Source organism: Coregonus lavaretus (assembly GCF_964263955.1).
Source record: "Coregonus lavaretus genome assembly, chromosome: 6".
Classification (NCBI taxonomy): Eukaryota; Metazoa; Chordata; class Actinopteri; order Salmoniformes; family Salmonidae; genus Coregonus; species Coregonus lavaretus.
Window position 1 is genome coordinate 3,056,471 of NC_139993.1, and position 15,483 is coordinate 3,071,953.

At 45.9% G+C, this 15,483-nt stretch overlaps 1 protein-coding gene across 1 annotated transcript in view; it reads left to right on the plus strand.

Moving 5' to 3' along the window:
- Positions 1–7,263: 7,263 nt before the first annotated feature.
- LOC311131306 (EVI5-like protein) overlaps positions 7,264–15,483 on the plus strand; it is a 31,715-nt gene continuing 23,495 nt past the window's right edge. Inside the window, exon 1 of the mRNA XM_084164203.1 lies at positions 7,264–7,657. The gene's annotated coding sequence lies outside the window, so the exon portion shown is untranslated. The remainder of the gene's footprint in view (positions 7,658–15,483) is intronic.

Here is a 15,483-nt window from a genome sequence, read left to right on the forward strand (position 1 = left end):
AGCCACTATTGGTAAATTTTTAAGACAATCTGCCCAAACCGGTCTGAAAACGAACCATGATTGGCCTATTCAAATGCCGATCTTGAAAATGCCAGCAAAGAAGGCGGGATTTCACCAGCTCCCCTAAACTTAATTGTGAGCATCATCTCTCGTTTGACAACACTGGCATGAAAAAAGTACACTGTGATAGCCTTATTCAGCGATAATGTAAATTATAGCTACGTATGACTAGGTTTCATCTTCCAGAAATGATGTCTGAATTTAGATTAGATTAGTTTATTAGTCACATACATAGGGTCGCAGATGTAATTGCAGGTTACAGTGAAATTCTTAAGCTCTGAACTCCAACAATGCAGGTCAAAAATATAAGTGAATGAAACAATAATTAAAAATAATAATCATACACATAATATATACATTTATTTACAACATTTACAAACAAACAGCCTGCATTCATCCAGTTTGTATACATTATGATAGATGTGTGACATGAAGCTATATGAGGCATTTTGGGCAATTTATTCATAATTGGCAATATGTGGGCCTGCCCTGATCATGTCAGCTTACCACATCTGTCTTCCCTCACCAAACCCATCAATGATTTGATTTATTTGACTATAATAGCCTCCTGAGTGGCGCAGTGGTCTAAGGCACTGCATTGCAGTGCTAGCTGTGCCACTAGAGATCCTGGTTCAAATCCAGGCTCTGTCGTAGCCGGCCGCGACCTGGAGACCCATGGGGCGGCGCACATTTGGCCCAGCGTCGTCCAGGGTAGGGGAGGGAATGGCCGGCAGGGATGTAGCTCAGTTGGTAGAGCATGGCATTTGCAACGCCAGGGTTGTGGGTTCGATTCCCGTATGAAAAATAAATAAAAATGTATGCGCTCTGGATAAGAGCGTCTGCTAAAATGACTAAAAATGTAAACAAATATATAATAATTTGATTGTTCCATATTATTGACACTAAATAGATGTTATTTTAACTGTAGCTATTAAAAGTCCAACAGTGGGAGTGTGCAGAGTGCAGACTGATGATGGCGACTTTAATTCCTGACTATTTCAGTTATTGTCAAAAGAGGGCAACATTTATCCATTAAATACGATAAAACCTCAATGAACCAAAGTGAATTGGGTTACATTGTAAACTTTTTTAGAGATTTCGTATGTGATCAGAAACAATGCATTAATTTCCCGGAGTGGTCGCTCTGCGCTGTGTTAGTTGACGTAATAATGTACAATGGCATGACGTAATCTAGGAGCCTATGACGTAAACGCACTCAAGAAAAGGTTCAGTGCCTACTTTTGGCTCAGTTGAGTTGATGATTTGCAAAGGACAGTCATCCTCATGTTCAAATAAATTACTTTGAGTGGACAAATAATAAATTATGTGTGAGTACAGCAAAACTGGCCAGGATTTTATAAAAATAAAATGTACATTTATTTTTAAATGTAATTGTTTATTTAAAAAAATGTCAGGTCCAATCTGAAGGGTGCCTGAAAGCACAATGGATAGAAATCATAAACGGTTGAGAAGAATTCTTCTAAAAGTGAGTCTCATAAGTGAAAAAAAATGCTTGTTTATTCTGGGGCTATCTCTCTTGATATGTAATGAGGCTATCTTCTTGGTAGTATAGCCTATATGCTGTAAAAACGGATTTATATGTTGGAAAAGTGGGCATAATAATGGAGGGCTCAAGTTAAATGTATTTCCTTATGTTCCTCTACCCCAGGCTGGGACCCTCCAAGCTAGACCTGGAGAGCAGGTGCTCCAGACAGACGTCCATGCCACTGGCCATGATGGACTAAGGCTGCCAGCCCTGGTAGATTGCCCCAAGGACGGCCCCCTAAAGGTAAGAAACGGCTTTTAGTTCTGTTGCAAAACATCTGGTTGTAACGGAGACCAGTTGGTTGTAATCTAGTAATATGACGTGTTGAAAACCAGTTTACAATGAGATAATGATGCCATTAAGACACATGGGTCACCTACTAGTTAGAACTAATTGTATTGGAATTCTGATTTTAATTATAATTATAATTATAAGGTTAACCCTTATGTGACATGTCACTCAGTACCATCATGCCTATAATATGGTGAAAGAGGTGGTTTCTATGGTGATATGATTTTCCCACTGTTGTTATTTGTCTCAGAACCTTGTGCCGAAGCCCCCACATGGCCCCAGGCCCAGCCGAGAGGCCAAGATGGCCAAGGCAGAAAAGAAGGCCAGAGAGGCTATCAAGGCTAGAAGGGCTAGGGAGGCTAAGGCAGGGGTGAAAAAACCAAGCCACCAAGTAGTTGGTGTGTTGGCACTGCCTCAAACTCTTCTATCTCCAACAACCAGTTACAGTGAGTATTGATCACCACTTCCAAAAAACGTGGATTTATTGATAGAATTCTAAAAGGATATATGGTGGAAGGACTATGAGTTATACATGTATGCCCCTTCCAGCATCACATCATACTTCGACTCTCCTCTTTCTGTAGGTGTCCTGCCAGTTATCAAGAAGGGCACTAAAGTGACTAAAGTGGAGACAACAGGTGGGTGTTGGTGACACAGTGTTTATTCCTGATTGCACAACCTCAATAGAATCGTTGCTGTGGTAACTAGCTTGTTCAGTGGTAATTCTGATTGTCTTATGTTTTAGAACCCCCAGGTCCCGTGACACCTGAGGACGGGGAGATAATGATCTCCTTTCCATCTGTTGATGACCCCCTGACACCAAAGAGTGATGTCACCTCTGAGGCGGAGCGCAATGATGCTTCCCATCCAATCTCACCTGAGGAGTTCTCTCCAACAGACTACCTGAAGTCTCACCCGTGAGTCCTGCTGTGAACCTCATTATGTGCAGAAAAAATATAATCTATGTAAACACTAGTTTAAGTTGCCAATGATTCCTGGTGTTTGTTTGTTTTCCAGTCAGAGAAAGCTTATCAGGAAGTTCCTCAAACAAATGGTAAGTCCCCCATTTCTTCTTCTTTACCGACGGTTATCATGGGAAAAACTATCTTGTAACATAAAACCTTCTAGCTGTCAGTTTGTTGTTTTCTGTTTCTCTTTCTAAGAACATGACAATAGGCGACCTGGACAAGATAATCAAGTGGGTGGTGTGTGTCTCCAATGAGGTGTTCCTCCCAGCGATGGCTCTGCACAGGACCTCCAGTCCAGAGTCGTCAGACTCATCCCGCTGGGCGTCAGGTGTGCTCCAGATCATCTCGGAGAAGTTCCACCAGCGGAGTTCTGAGCTGAGGGAAAGGCTCCTCGGCGGGCAGCCACCCACTCCCCCTTCTGAGACCGACGAGGAGCTTCAGGGCACAGCAGATCTGTTTGTGAGTAACATCCTGAAAAGGGTCCAGGAGAACCTCTTCTCTTCTGGTGAGGATGACCTGGAGAAAACCAATCCAGGCATCACTCTGACCGAAGAGAGGCTCTCCACCATCTTCTCAGAGCTGTTCAGGGACGCGTGTGAGAGTGCGGCCCTGGAAACCTTCCAGGAGGGGGAGGACAACAGCTGGAGTAGCTCTGGGTCCTCACAGGGATCAAGATGGTTCAACCTCTATCATCAGGCAAAGGAGATGGAGAGGTTTGACCTCCAGAGAGACCCACTCTGCTCCAGCGTCAGTGTGGGAGAACTGGGGTCAGTGAGGAGGCCCAAGGGAAGGGACGTCCATAAAGCCCTTAGCGAGGGGTCCCTCCCTGTCTTTGCCCTGCTTGGGGAGAGGCCAGGGGTAGTTGGGGAGACAAGCAGCCCTGCTGGGGAGATGGACGAGACCCAGACTGCCAGCACTCCCAGCCTTCCCAGGTCTGGGCATGGCGGCAGAAGAAGCAGCCAGACCACCACTCCCACCACCGGCCACAGAGAGGCAGGAGTCACAGCCAGTAACATCTTTGATGTTATTAATCATCTGACGCACTCCGACACTGACCGGGAACTCAACCAGGAGTTCAGCAGTGAGGATGATGTTTCACTGAATGATATCATGGACATGAAGTTCACCCCGGCAGTGGAACCCCTGGGGCAGATCTTGTCCTCATGGAGGCTGGTCAACAGGATCTTCAGGGGGAAGGTCCACTACTTTGGGAAGGAGCTCATCTGCAAGGTGTATCAGATGCTTCTGGACACCGGTATGGGCAGGAGGCCAATGGCCCGCCAGAGCAGGTCCGAGCCCATCCTGAAAGACCTGGCTGCCAACCGTAGGCTCTCCAATGAATTATTCACAGACGTGTTGTATATGTTCATCCAACGGGCCATTAAGAATCTGCTGGAGAACTTCTTGGGTCTGCCGACCACCCCACCGGGTAGACATTATGTAGAATGACAACTTCAACTGGATGTATAGGGATGGCTGGGGGGACACCTCCACATCCAGCGAAGAGGAGTTGTGGGACAGTGACTCCAGCTGGTCACGTGGGCTTAGGGAGGAGGAGGGGGCAGAGCCTCTTGGGAGGTGGGCCGCTCAGTTGGAGAGGGACAGCTCCCTGACCCTCCAGTCCTCCGGCTCCCTCTCCGATGACAACAAGGAGGCACTAGGTTAGTTATTATGTTGTTTATATCGTCTTTTGCCCCTCCCATTCCCCTTCTCTCTTTTCCCTTATTGTCATGAAGGGTATTTTCCTTTTCTCTCTCCTCTTTTTTTCTTATTTTTCTATAAAGTGTTTGGAGACATTTTGTGTGTGAAGTAACACTTTTAATCACATGTGTCAAACTCATTCCACAGAGGGCCGGGTGTCTGCGGGTTTTCACTCCACACTTGATTGATGAATTAAGGTCACTATTTAGTAAGAAACTCCCCTCACCTGGTTGTCTAGGTCTTAATTGAAAGGAAAAAACAAAAACCTGCAGACACTCGGCCCTCCATGGAATGAGTTTGACACCCCTGCTTTAAATAAATGTTGATTTGACTAGGGGCCATCTACCAGGTCCTGACCACCAGGGTGGGAGACATCCTGAACAGGACCTGCAACGACGATTACAAGGCCAGGCTCATCATCCAGAAAGGTACATTTATAACCTGTTTTACCCATATGACCAGTAATAACCATGTAATAACCAGTGTATTATCATTATAGTAAATGTACTAGATACTGCATAGTGCTATACATGGATGTGGCTTTGAACCAGTTCAGAATATGAGTGTGTTTTCTTAGGAATGGATTCCGGTGCCAGGGACAGGTTCCCTGACACTCCGTGTTCCTCTTCACCCAAGGACAAAGAGGAGGTGGTTGTGAGTGTCATGACTGTCTCATACCCTAAACCATCCACCTCAACCCAGGCAGCATGGACTCTGGACGTTTTGCTGCCCAGACCCTGCCAGGATGAAGAGAAGGTGGTCCCTAACCTCACGAAGGTCAAACCCTTCCTTGATGAAGAAGAGGTAGTCCCCAGCACCTCCATGAAGGACGACTACCCATGCAGCACGGGCAGCTCCTTCCCAGACCCTGGAAGAAGAGGTGGGGGGAGCTGAGGTCTCCGAGGTGAGTGACAGCTCCCTGATGCCCACCAAGGCCAGGCAGGACCTCCTGGAGAAGATTCCCTCCCTACTACCGGGCGAGAGCCTTATTGAGGAGGACATCCTCCTTCGCAGCACTCCCTGTGCCACCGTCATGAGCCCACAGACCCTGAAGTTTATCCTCCAGGGCATCATGTGCCGTCTGGAGGCCTCAGAGTCCCCCCAGGCAAGGAGGGCCAATGACCCCTTCAGGCTGATGAAGAATCTCTTTGTGGAGGTCCAGCATGCCCTGAAGTATGCTGACATCTCTGTCCTCTTCGGCCTGGAGGAGAGCATCCAATTCAGGGGGAAGGATGCGGTGAAGGCCATCGTGAAGACTGCGGCTAAAAGGTTGTGTCTGCGTTCGGACTCCAACCGGGCTCAACTGCGTGCCGCACGCTCTGGTGGCGAGGGAGCCATCGGGTGCATGGCGGACACCATCGCACAAGTCATAGATTACTTTTCCGAGGACTGGAGTTCCAACGGCCATTTTGGAGCCAGGAGGAGCCGTGCTAGTGGGAGGTCACGCTCCTTAACCTCCTCAAGGAGTGACGTAACCCTCACCGAGGAGCTCCTGGCCCGGAGGGAAACCCTGGAAGAGGACCTAGAGGAGATGGCTGATGACAGCACTGGTTTGGAGAAGACCAGTGTAAGCTCAGCCATCTCCGAGAGGTCCCAGGTAATTAGCTACCCTACTGAGAGCACCGAGGCCAGAAGCAGCGCCCTCTCCACAGACCTCGAGGACAGCACCTCCACACAGGTGAGACAGCCAAGAACCAGTAGATTGTTTAGATAATTGGGCAGTTTGATTGTGAGGCATCGACTCATATCTGTTTCTCTCTCTACTAAGAAGAAAGAGAAGGAAGAGGCTATGAAGGAAGAAGTGAGGAAGTCAGGAGAGAGGAAGCGAGGAAATAACAAGGACCAGAAGAAGAACAAGGTGGCTCCTCTTGGCAATGATAGTAAGTCCTCATTTCTGTCAGTCAACATGTGCATCTGTCTTCAGCACACTATTGTAATGTAAGGACAGGAGACTATGATGAAGTTATCAGGGTCTTATTCATTAGACACTAAATGGAAGACAACAGACTAAAACAGGGAGGAACTTCCTTGAACTTGCCAATAACAAATGCTTGTTTTTGTTTTCCATTTCAAAACATTTTGCTACTGTGTGCCCTAATGAAGACGACCCTGATTTCATGCCCTGTTCTCTGTCACCTGTTCAGGTACCGTGGCTGCAGATGAGCCGAAGAAAAAACAGGCTCTCCTCCCGCGGATCACAGCCGCCCTGGCAAAAATATTTTGCTTCCCCTGCAAAAAAAGATGCAAAAAGTAACTGTGCAGAAGAGGAGTTTGGGAAACAAGTTTAATTCAATAAAAAAAATGTTTTACAGACCCACCTGCATGCTATAGATTCTTAAGGTCAATTTGCTGTCTACTGTATCATTGTCATGAGTATGTTCACTGTGCCAGTCATAGCCCAGTATAGGCTATAATAATGCCCTAACCTAATTGCAATTGACATAAAAAGAGTTACATTAAAAAAATTCTCTCATTTTATCTTTCTTGAGAGGGAACAAATCTCGAATACGCTTTACAGCAAGTACACCACTGTATGCCGGTGACACCTGCAAGCCCCGCCTCCCCGCAGAATAAAGAATAGGCATGAGTGGATCATTGCCGTGTCACTACAAATGGTACCTTAATTAAGCCAATTCATTGGCTTTAGACATGCCAATCATGTCTGTGTTGTAATCTGATTGGTGTTTGCACCACTTCATGGCAAACGTTGTAGAAACGCTGAAGCACGCCATTCTGTTTATGATTTCTATTAATGATTGATTTTAATGTCTGCCTTATTTGTATTATTACATAGTTGGGGATGACAGGGGAGAAAGGGTGGACAGCTCCCTGTCTAGTAGTTGTCGCCTGTAGCTAGTTATAGGTCTTCTTGAGGAAGCTCCAGACAGACGGACAGGCGCGCGAGTTCGCATTTTCTAATAAAACAGCAGCACGAGCGATGGCTTCGGCGTCGCGTTTCGCACTGTAATTTTCTTAAGGCGGCGAAGTCGACATTGTGAAGGTTTTATTCTGGGCTAGTTTCGTGGTTGCCAGGTGTTGGAATGACATAGGAGCTACGAGCAAGAGCCGCTTCGATTATGGGAACATTCAGGTGGGCATTGCTGTTTTATTTATAAATGTATCTAGACATTATTTACTGTTGTTGTTCTTGTTATAATTTCATGTGTCACATAAATATTTGTTATGCATGTAGATGGATCGAGCGAAGTTTACGTTTCTGCTCCAAAACAAAGCACAGAGAAGGAAGCCTTAATCTTCATCAGAGGTTACTCGGCGACAGCGGTGCTAATACTGCTCAATTTCTCTCTTGTCGAAATAATACAGTGGTCTTCATTTGCATATTGTCGGAGAGCGAATAGGCCCCTCAAATGGAAAGGGAAGGCAAGCGAAAAAGAAAATAGCCGAAATAGGCTACAAACCCCGTTATTTTTTTCTGTAGCCTACTGTATTACGCACAGAAATAAGAGGACACATTGTAGCCCCTTCGCCGGCGAGGCCTCAATTTCATATCGTTATACAATCGATGCAATGTTTTGAATAGCCTTCTTCTTGTCACATTGCGCTGCAAGACATAGGCTCGAGCTGTCATTTGAATTGGTGACAGATGCTGGAGCTGAAGCATCATCTGCAGCGCGAGAGCCTGTTGTACGGTAGCAGCCATATGCATCAGCATTTTGGCCTTAAATCCAGGCAAAGTGCCATCACACAAACCGAAACAGGCAAAAGCATACGGAATTACATCCTCAGCTAGTTATTTGTAGCCTATACAACGCAGGTTTTGTCCTTCAGATTTATGCTATTTGCTAGTGAACGCATGATACAGCCGTTAGAATATTGTAGTCAGAAATGGATGTCCCTTGGGTTGGCTTTACTCCAAAAGGAGAGCGAAAGATCTCAGACATTAGTATGAATTGCGGCTAACATTTTAATTATGGAAGGGGTATTATGGCTGACTATTAAAAAGTGAAATATTCTGCCCCAGGCGTCTGCATTCAGTCTCTTTTGGGGACTAATGTTTAAGGAATAAATTACCTTGCATTTCAGACTAATTATGGTTAATATTATAAACACTAGAATAGAACAGACTAGAGACATGCACCACCAAGTGAAAGCGCTGGGTAGATTTCATCAGCACAGGGTGTGTGTTGAGTGAGAAATCAAGTCATTGCTTTTAGCCTTATCTAGGAAATGCACTCACCATACAGAGAGGGAGTGAAACACACTGGCTCTCAAGAAAACAATTATCTGATCTTCACACATCCTTATGACCTTGTTTTGAAATGAAATGCCGCCCCCACACACACAAGGATGGGACATTTTAACATTAAAGTTCAGTAAAAGTGACACTTGGCATTCACATACAGCTGTCTAAACCTCCACTTCTTACTCATCATCCCTGCTACTTGCTGTTGCTACGGCAATCTATGCAGAGGTGAACTGTGAATGAATGGTAAGCTAATAGGCCTTTGTGATGTTGTCAGGATAAACAGTCTTTGTGTTTTACACCGGCTTGGCAGTGGCGTGCTGCTGCCGTACAAAACTGCTGAATGCCACAATAAGGGCCGTAGTAATAGGAGGGAGGGATATCATCTACCAGTCCGGATGTCTGTCTGGATTGCTGTCAGGTTCTGTATGTCTGTGCATCTCTATGAGGGTCTGTCTGTCTGTCCGTCACACTGACTCTCACTGTGGTTGGTTGGTTGTAGCAATCAGCAGAGGCCTGCCCTGTGCTAAAGGCTGTACTCCATTATCCTGCTGTGCTGCTGACGCTGAGATACTGGGAGCAACTCCATGACCTGACATACCAAGCCTAAAACTCCAGTATCCTGCCCTACTGCAGCTACTACAAGCTCCCTTCTAGTCTGTTGTTGTTCTTGTTATTTTGGTAGCACTTTACATTACAGCACGGAATAAAGCGCTAATAGAATGGTAACTAGTTAAAGTTACTCACAAAGCAAACCATTATTTGCCCAGATACAGGATGCTACAGATCAGTATAACTGTATTGTTTCAGAGACATCACATACTAGAGGGGTAATAATACAAAAACAACATGGCAGTGTTTCCCCTAAAATTCCCCAAATTTCTTGGCATGGGGCCCCCATTGATTTTGTTATAATGTTTGAGTCACTCAGATACACTATATATACAAACGTATGTGGACACCGCTTCAAATTAGTGGATTTGGCCATTTCAGCCACACCCTTTGCTGACAGGTGTATCAAATCGAGCACACAGCCATGCAATCTCCATAGACAAACATTGGCAGTAGAATGGCCTTACTGAAGAGCTCAGTGACTTTCAACGTGGCACCATCATAGGATGCCACCTTTCCAACAAGTCAGTTTGTCAAATTTCTGCCCTACTAGAGCTGCCTCGGTCAACAGTGCTGTAATTGTGAAGTGGAAATTTCTAGGAGCAACAACGGCTCAGCCGCGAAGTGGTAGGCCACACAAGCTCAGAGAACAGGACTGTCGAGTGCTGAAGCGCGTATCTGTCCTCGGTTGCAACACTAACTACCGAGTTCCAAACTGCCTCTGGAAGCAACGTCAGCACAAGAACTGTTCGTCGGTAGCTTCATGAAATGGGTTTCTAAGGCCAAGCAGCCGCACACAAGCCTAAGATCACCATGCGCAATGCCAAGCGTCGGCTGGAGTGCTGTACAGCTTGCCAACATTGGACTCTGGAGCAGTGGAATCTCTGGAGTGATGAATCACGCTTCACCATCTGGCAGTCCGACGGACGAATCTGGGTTTGGCGGATGCCAGGAGAACGCTACCTGCCCCAATGCATAGTGCCAACTAAAGTTTGGAGGAGGAATAATGAGTGGTCTGGGGCTGTTTTTGATGGTTCGGACTAGGCCCCTTAGTTCCAGTGAAGGGAAATCTTAACGCTACAGCATACAATGACTTCTAGATGATTCTGTGCTTCCAACTTCGTGGCAACAGTTTGGGGAAGGCCTTTTCCTGTTCCAGCATGACAATGCCCCCGTGCACAAAGGGAGTTCCAAACAGAAATGGTTTGTCGAGACCAGTGTGGAAGAACTTGACTGGCCTGCACAGAGCCCTGACCTCAACCCCATCGAACCCCTTTGGGATGAATTGGAACGCTGACTGCGAGCCAGGCCTAATCGCCCAGCATCATTGCCAGACCTCACTAATGCTCTTGTGGCTGAATGGAAGCAAGTCCCCGCAGCAATGTTCCAACATGTAGTGGAAAGCCTTCCCAGAAGAGTGGAGGCTGTTATAGCAGCAAAGGGGGGACCAACTCCATATTAATGCCCATGATTTTGTAATGAGATGTTTGACGAGCAGTACATGTTATTGAGTGAGGATGCCTGGGGGGTGGTCTGGAGAGGAGCTAGGCCCCCTTGTCCGGAAGTTGGGGAACAGCATAAGCCATGGCAAATTGTGTAGAATTGCAGGAAATTAGCTTTAAAACTGTAATTTCCTCTCATTGCAATGGCAAAATTTGTAGAATTGCAGGAAATTTGCTTTAAAACTGCATTTCTTTTCTCTTAACTCCCTAACAAAATGTGTAGAATTGCAGGAAACTAGCTTTAAAACTGTAAAATGTTCTCTCTTCCCCATGGCAAAATGTCTAGAATTGCGAATAGCAGAAACATTTGCTTTAAAACAGCAACATTTTGTCTCTGCGTCAGGGGAGGGCCTCTACAAATGTTGGTTGGAGAAGGTGCTGTTGGCCACGCCCACTACCACGCCCCCCTATCTATATCCCCACCTAGTCAGGTGAACAGGGCCTTGCCCTTTATTATGATAAGCAAGCCCAGGCAACCATTTCACCAGAGCTGTTGTCTTGGTTGCACTTGTTTTCTAGGATCACTGGTGTCTAGTAATGTACAGGAATGATTCACATCAGTTCATTGTGTGGTGCGTCTCTGGGAGTATGATTAACGTCACCGCTCCATTGGCCCATTCCACTGTGGGTGGCAAACTATCCAGACCTGTTCTGAAGGGAGGTTTCATATGGCTTTAATATGGAGCTGAATGAACACACAATCAACTGGTGACACAATGTACCGGGGCTATTGTACCAAAGTGGAACAGGTGTGCCAGTAATAGGTCAAATGGTTTCTGTTTGACGCCACACTAACTATACTGGACCCAGATCAGTTTCGGTCGGTGCCCCAGAAAAGGGGATCAGGTTGGTTCATCTACTGTGGGAAAGTGAGGTTTAAATCAATCCCATGCATCGTTTATGTGTGTATTTTACATTTGAGTCATTTAGCAGACGCTCTTATCCAGAGCGACTTACAGTTAGTGAGTGCATACATTTTTCATACTGGCCCCGCGTGGGAAACGAACCCACAACCCTGGCGTTGCAAGCGCCATGCTCTACCAACTGAGCTACAGGGGACTTTTCTGTTAATGCCTAGGCAAATGCAAGGGCATCCGGGGTTAAGTTGGTGTACAGTGTGTAATCGGTTTGTAATCCATTTGAGGTTAACGCAGGAGTGCGTGTGATCCTTTTAATCTGTATCTTTCTTATTGAATCACAGACCTGATCAGGGTCAGATAGGCCTAGCCACCCTCCGACAATACACTCAGTACCATTGCAGAATAAATTATTAGTCACATCGCATTGCTTTGCAGTTCCTTTGGAGGGAGGATGGTGGAAATGTGTATTTTAAAGCCATGTTCCCCTTGGTATTCATGGCAACGTGATTATCAGGAGGGCGCTTATAGCTAAACTAGGAATTCAGGAAGCAATTCTTGTTCTAAATGTGGTTACGTTTAGGGAACTTGGGTATTCAGAGGGAGCTTCACCGGATGACATGTCATTTTAATTAGCCCAAATGTGTCTGGTCTTCATTCAAGCTGACCGTCAAAGCAACTTATTCATTAGATTCATCTAGATTCTAGATACCATCTGCTGTACAGGGCCATGGACCAAACGACCAATGAAATCATGGTAATGAATGTATATATAATTAACTTTGTCAAGGAAGGTCATGTGGAGATCAGGCTGCCATTACCATGACGATGTTGGATGACTAGGGGAGGTCAAGCCTATTACAGACAAGGGTTAATATGCAGCCATTACAGAAACACAGAGGGAATACATCAACAACAGTGACGTCAGAAGAGCACAGGGTTCATAATACAAACCATAGAAACCAGAGCGGGAGACGAACTGGGCACTACATAGTGGACTACCTTTGACCAGGGCCCGTTCCCAAGTAGCATTCTATATAGATAATAGGGTGCCATTTGGGATGCAACCACAGTCGCATGCACTTGGATGTTGTTGCATTGAGGAGCAAGCCACGTGTCAGCAGACAGACGGGCACAAAGATGTAAATGAGATGTAGCAACAGCGAGGTTAGGGCGGACAGGAGGGAGGACTGGGGGATTAGCGTGGGCGCTGCCCTTGATGTCAAGCATGGCCTGAGGGGGAGACAACACATACAAGGAGGGAGAGAGGGGGAGGGAGGCATGGTATGGGGAGGGGTGATTTAGGGGTTCGGGGTGAGAAAGATGGAGGGAGAAATGGGGGATAGAGAGGGTTGATAGTAGGGGGTTGGGGGTACAATAGCTCTGTCTGTTGCTGTGGGCAGTGGGAGTGAGGATAGGAAGCGCTGAGGCACACAATGTGATAATTGTGCACGCAGATAGCGGTTTACGTACAACACACACACACACACACACACACACACACACACACACACACACAACAGGGCTCACATTGAAGCTCCCTCATGTGCTGGGTACAGCCTTTGGTCCCCCAAGGCTATCTCTATCTCCAGTACTCTGCAGTCCCAAGTTCACCATGGTGGCGTCTCAAATTTCACCCTATTTCCTATAGAGTGCACTACTTTTGACCAGGGCCCAAAGGATGGGTTCATAGGGCTCTGATCAAAAGTAGTGCACTATATAGGGTGCCATTTGGGAAGCACAACATACCACCTCCAGACACACTAAATGGGAGGACTTCCACATTCAGCTACATTCAGTGCCATTTTTTAAATGTATTTTTGTTCTAAGACCTTCATTTTGTCCTACTTTTACCCTTTAGAGAGATGTAATGTACTGATAGCCAGACCAGCAATAGTCCCACACATTGCTGTAGTCTAGCATGACTCAGAGTTTGGACTACAGTCTGGCTTCAATGACATTGCTGTATACCCCCTCTGGTGTACTTCCAACTGTAGCTAGAGTGGAGTGATGCCTGGTGAGATGACCAATGGGGATAGCAGCAATTTACAGGAATAGTTTTCAGAGGGAGACTAGTGTTTATATTTTCATAGATTTCTAGATTTTAAGGACATTTCTTGCATTGGTTTCTTAAATGGTGACTAGATGCATTTCCACCGTTGCAGTCGTGAGGAATATGAAGGGTTAAAGTTCAGTATTTATAGCATTATAAGATTTGCTTTGATCAAATTAGGCTACATATGGACAACTTTTCTCTGTTGCTATTGTTACATTGTTTTGGAGGAACTAGCTAGGTGTAATTTCGAGGGAGTATCGTGACCGTTTGGAGACACCCGTTTGCCCGAGCTGCTGCTCTTCTTCTGATGCGATTGGTCTCATGTGCTAGTTAATGGCTCTTTTGATTGGCCTCTCCCAGCGCATGAATGCTGTCCTTGTCTCTCCATCCCTCTGCAGTGTTTTCTCCCTTCAAACAATCTTTGGGTGGTGTCCTGGATATGTTGTGTGTGTGTGAGTTGTAGTCGTAGAGCTGTTCAGCATTCCGATGGTGGCTAGCCCATTACCCTCATCTCTCTCTCTCCCCCTCCCTCGTCTTCCTTTTGCAGATGTGCACAAGCCCTACATTCTGGGATTCCGGTTGTCCATTTGTCAAATGTATGCTGAATTACCCTCGGCTTCGGGTTAGGCCCATCTCTCCTCTTCCTCTATGTGAATTGGGGCCACCAGCTCGGCTGGACTGGCTTACCCAGTAATAGAGCTCCCATACATGATGCAGGCCAGGGCTGTGCTTCTGCCCATAGAAATAGAATCACTATAATTGGAATGCTATGAGGGTGCAGTCAAATTGCCATGGCCTGAAGTGTTTTACCTGTTAGAATAATTATATTTCGATGGTGCTGTCAGGGTTTTCTTTTTCGTTCTAGTAATTATATTTCTATGGTGCTGCTTGGCTGCCACAGACAGGAGTGGAAACACCATAGAACTAGAATGAGTAGAACAGGAAACAACCCAGGCCACCGCAATTTGACTGCACCCTCATGGGATTCTCATTCTAGTAATTCAATTTCTATAGTGCAGCCTGGCTGCCACAGACAGGAGTGCATAGAGGAAACCCCCCCATTGGTTTTGTGATTAGTAGCTACATTGTGCAGTGCACAGTCTGTTCTTGGCTTTACTAGAGGGAGGAGATAGGATAGTGGACTGACAGAGCACCAAGCCCTGCCTACCCGGCCTCGCCTCACATAGGCCAGTAGAATGTTGCACGTTGTGGACCACAGGCCTGAGTGTGCGCGCACACACACACACCAACAACAACAAACACAAAACCTTCCTTATCAGAAAATGGGATTTCATGGATTTAACCTCCGCTTAAATTGCCATTCTTTTTTTCTTTGTCAATGGATTTGCATGAGAAAACAAACAATTAGAAAATATAATACTTTGAGGAATGTTGTTTTGTATTTACATAGCTCTGCAGATTTCTAGTATATCAACATGGCCTATCTTTCTCAACACATTCTTTCTAGTTTGCTAATCTCATAGTTAATTATGGCTCCAATCCAGTCTCTTCCTGCTTGCTTGATATTCACAGCATGATGTCATCAAACATTCATGACATCACATTAATGGCAATCTAGCTAATGTTGATCCATTAGTGAGTGGTTTAAATGGTGAAATACAGTATTGAACTCTACGTTGATGGTTTCTATGATTGGGAGATGACTGTGTGTCCTTCTAATACAGG